This window comes from Mus caroli, unplaced genomic scaffold (assembly GCF_978045245.1).
Source record: "Mus caroli unplaced genomic scaffold, Mus_caroli_1 scaffold_7, whole genome shotgun sequence".
NCBI classification, from domain to species: Eukaryota; Metazoa; Chordata; class Mammalia; order Rodentia; family Muridae; genus Mus; species Mus caroli.
In genome coordinates this window covers 90,785,544-90,789,736 of record NW_028227262.1, presented here as the reverse complement: position 1 = coordinate 90,789,736, position 4,193 = coordinate 90,785,544, and the positions used below count along the sequence as shown (strand labels likewise).

General features: G+C 37.0%; 1 pseudogene; it reads right to left on the bottom strand.

The window, feature by feature from the left end:
• Window positions 1–426: 426 nt before the first annotated feature.
• Window positions 427–3,199, bottom strand: LOC110288304 (putative vomeronasal receptor-like protein 4; annotated as a pseudogene).
• Between the last annotated feature and the right edge of the window lie 994 nt (window positions 3,200–4,193).

Sequence of the window (4,193 nt, the reverse complement as noted above, 5' to 3'; positions counted from 1 at the left end):
GTAGCAGAGGATGGCTAAGATGTTCATTAATGGGAAGAGAGGCCCTTGGTCCTATGAAGGCTCTATGCCCAAGTGTAGGGAAATGCCAAGGCCAGGAAGCAGAAATGGGAGGGTTATTGAGCAGGGGGATAGGAGAGAGGATGGGGGTTTTCAGAGTGGAAACCAGGAAAAGGGATAACATTTGAAATGTAAATAAAGAAAATATCTAAAAAAAAAAAAAAAAAAGAAAAAGAAAAAAGAAAAAAAGAGGAAAAAAAGCATGTGTATATTAGAGTAAAATAATTGGGTCTGCACAGAATAACTTCTTATAACCAGCTGTATGTGTAATTCTTGGAGATCCTATGTACTCTTCTTACCTCTGTGGGTACCAGGAATAAACAATGCATACATGCTGACACAATACTTATACATATACATAAAAGTAAATTAAGAGGTCTTTAAAGAAAAGAAAAAATATTTTAAAAAATTCTGGTAGTGCTTTGAATGCATGTTTTCCAACATTATTATTCTATTATCAGAAGTGATTTGTACCAAAGGAGTAATTGTGGGATAGGCATACATCACAACCTTCTGAACGGTCAGGACAACTGGGTCATACATCCATAACAGGACTGAGGTGGATGAGATGATGAAGTCCACCCAGTTCATGACCACAAAGAAAACCACCAGTAGTAAGATGGTCTGGGTGGCTCTTTTCACAGGATATGCTCTCAGATGGCTGATGCTATGAAGATGCTTGCATTGCCTCTGATGCCTGAACAAGATATTCACCACGTATGTGCTTGTAGTCAGCATGACTCCTACAAGAAAAATATCTCTGGAGATTGACACTGTTAAAATCAATCCACTGATGATGTAGTTCTTGGGAAAGAGTGTACAGGATTTAGTGACCTTCATCTGGTTGGTTTCACTTAAGTTGGTAAAACCACCAAAATAGAAAATCTGGTTATTACTGTAGAATAAATTGAAAGACCAAATACAGACGAAAGCATAGATTATGCAAAGCTTGAAGCAAAGATCAAGAACATTTTCAGTTTTTGTTTAAATTTTGCCAACAGTGATGTACTGAAACTGATTGTGACAGTCTGGACCACACGCAGGAGGCAGGTGGTGCAGATAGAGAGGCCTCTCATCACCCTGCTTATGTAAAATATTGTCTTACATTTGAAGTCATTCTCATTGTTCAGTGTCTCAAATATGTCTGTAAGCCAAATATCCCCTCCAGCGAGGAACATCATTATGTGAACGAAGGACAGTTGACAGGAGATCAGGTCTGTGGGCTTAGGTCTGTGACCTAGGATTATGAAAGTATAGAAAAAAAGAAGAAACATATTGGCTAAAACTCCAAGTCCAGCTTGGAAATAAAGAACATTCTTGAATAAGGAGATAAGTGGAGTGTGTATTCATCTTAAGAGCATAGTAGAGGTTTACTTCACATATCTGAAAAAATGTAACAGTTTATTGCATTTATGAATGTTCCTAGATGTCTCCTGGCTTAGTCACATCCCAATATCTTTGTGAGAGAGAACTTGAGATTAAAGAACTAACTTTCACCTACCAAGAGAAATTGTATTTTTCTTTTCTTTTTGAAGGAAAAATATAAATTGTTAATAGACTAGAGTACTTATGTCTTCTTAGGTTTCTATGTCGATATTTTACCCACCTACCTCTTTGTTTAGTATTTATCTCCTACCATTCTCTAAGAAGGCCTCCTTTTCCTATTTCTCCAATTTAATATCTGTACCCTGCTTTTCTGCTCTTTATTGCTCCAGCCTCCTGGTCTGCCCTGCAGTGGTCCTATTTTCTTTCCTGGTTTCTGTAGTTACTACATGCTACCTAATCACATCTGAATATGTGGAGATGAGAGACTCTAGCAAGATGGAGTATATATAACATTAAGGCATACACTGTTTTCAAAACATTGTATCAAACATGAAACACTGAAGATGACCAGATAATGATCCTGTTAGCTAATTTCTGTTTTAAGAGAATTCATTTTTATGCAGTGGAAAACAAGTTCCCAAGTGTTATCATATGTCATCAGTAACCACTCATTTTTTGTTTTTTTGTTTTTTTGTTTTTTTGTTTTTCGAGACAGGGTTTCTCTGTGTAGTCCTGGCTGTCCTGGAACTCACTCTGTAGACCAGGCTGGCCTCGAACTCAGAAATCCGCCTGCCTCTGCCTCCCGAGTGCTGGGATTAAAGGCGTGCGCCACCACGCCCGGCTTACCACTCATTTTTTACAGTTACATTCAACAGTCTTATATTTAGTGCCTATTTTAGTTATTTGGACTATTTAACACCAGAGATCATCTTGTAACGTACCCATTAATATGATAATATAAATCAAACATTTCCCAGTCATATGATTTTAGCTTCCCAAAAACTTAATCTTGTAAAGGGATGGATCATCCCAGTTGCCAGAGCCAAGCTTGTGATTATCTTACCAAAATATGTTTAGTACACAGTGAGGTTCTGCTTTAAAAAGCTCAGGACTTTTGCTGGAGAGATGGCTCAGTGGTCAAGAGTACTTCTTGCTTTAGAACGACCTGGGTTTGATTCTCTAGCATGATATCAGGGCTTGGAACCATCATGACTCTAGTTCACAGGGATGCATTGCCCTGTATGAAATGCATGGAAGTTGTGCACACATAATACATGTAGGCAAAACACACACACATATAAAGTAAGATAAATGAACAAAGCTCCAGGATAATTGTGAGAGGCCAGCTTCTGTGTTCTTGTTCTCTCTTGAAGGTAGCCAAGGGTAAAGAGTATCCATGGGGTCAAGACTTGGTCTTGCAAAAAATTAGGGTTGCTTTTTTATTTTAAAATATTTACCTGTCTTATGTCTATGTTACTTTGCCACAGTAGTTGGCCTCTCTGACTGAGTTTCTTTGATGCCAGAAACAGCAGAGTATCTGGCCTTCAGCATCTCATTATAATATAGCAGAGGCAAGTAAAGGATTAATTGCTAGGTATTTTCCCTAGCCCAGAAGCCTCACTTCTAGCTTGGTGGGAAGGAGGGAGGTTTAAACCAAAAAACTGTCATTGAACATGGAGAAGAGAGTCACTTACAGATGGAAAAACTTTTACCCAAGCAAATATGCCTAACCTCAATACATTCATATACAAATCTATGAATATACACTCATATACTTTTATGATATGATTTAGGCTCAGGTACTTACTTTTCTCATACTTACTTACTTATATATACACAGCTATACTTACATAAGCATATGGATCAAAAGCCTAAGTGTAAGTACAGAAAGAACTCACTCAATCTGGATGAAAAATGAACTCCAATCTTTGTTGCATAGAGAAAGAAAAAGCTTCTACTCTTTCATTGTAAATGAATTAAATACAAGTCTGTAAGAAAAAGCTTTATCCTCTTTAGTAAGACTAAGCCCTGCTGTTAAGAACAGAACTGTTCTGCCCCATGCTAAGGAAAAGATTGCCTGCTCTTTCTGCTTTCTTTGCAGGTTCTTTGTCCCTCTTTCTCTCTGCATTCTGTCTATCTCTCTCTTCTTATATTCATCTTTATTTCTGAGGGAAAGTAAAGAAGGGAAAATCTATCAGACTATCCTCTCCTAATTTATAAGTATCTCTCTATATTTTTAAGTTACTCTACTCTTCTGCCCATCTTCTAATCCTCCTCCTAATCCTGCTCTTTCCTTTTGCTCTGCTGTAATAATGTCATATAATGTAATTGTTCCTAGTTTGTTTGTTTTTTTTTTTGTACCCTCCTAGGGAAATAGATCACATGATAAAAGTTTACCATGAGTTTATACATGAACTCAAATCATAAATTGTATAAGAAGTTTACAACAGAAATGTTTACGCACATTCTCCTTAAGACTAGACATTATCTGTCACTAGCTCTCAAGGTTCATTGAAAGCTAAAAAGAACCCATAATTTCTGTACTACGTTGTCATTGAAGCTCAGCCAATATTTTGTCCTCTGTTCTTGTGTTTACATTCATCAGTTAATTTCCTTTTATGGCCTTCAGTTAATTGTTTTACAATTACTTGGAATGTGTTCTAGGTTATAAATACCTGGTTTTTATCTCAGAAATAATTTGTGACACTTTTTCTTAGTTAGGGTTTTACTGCTGTGAGCAGACACCATGACCAAGGTAAGTTTTATAAAAAAACAACATTTAATTGGGGCTGGCTTACAGGTTCAGAGGT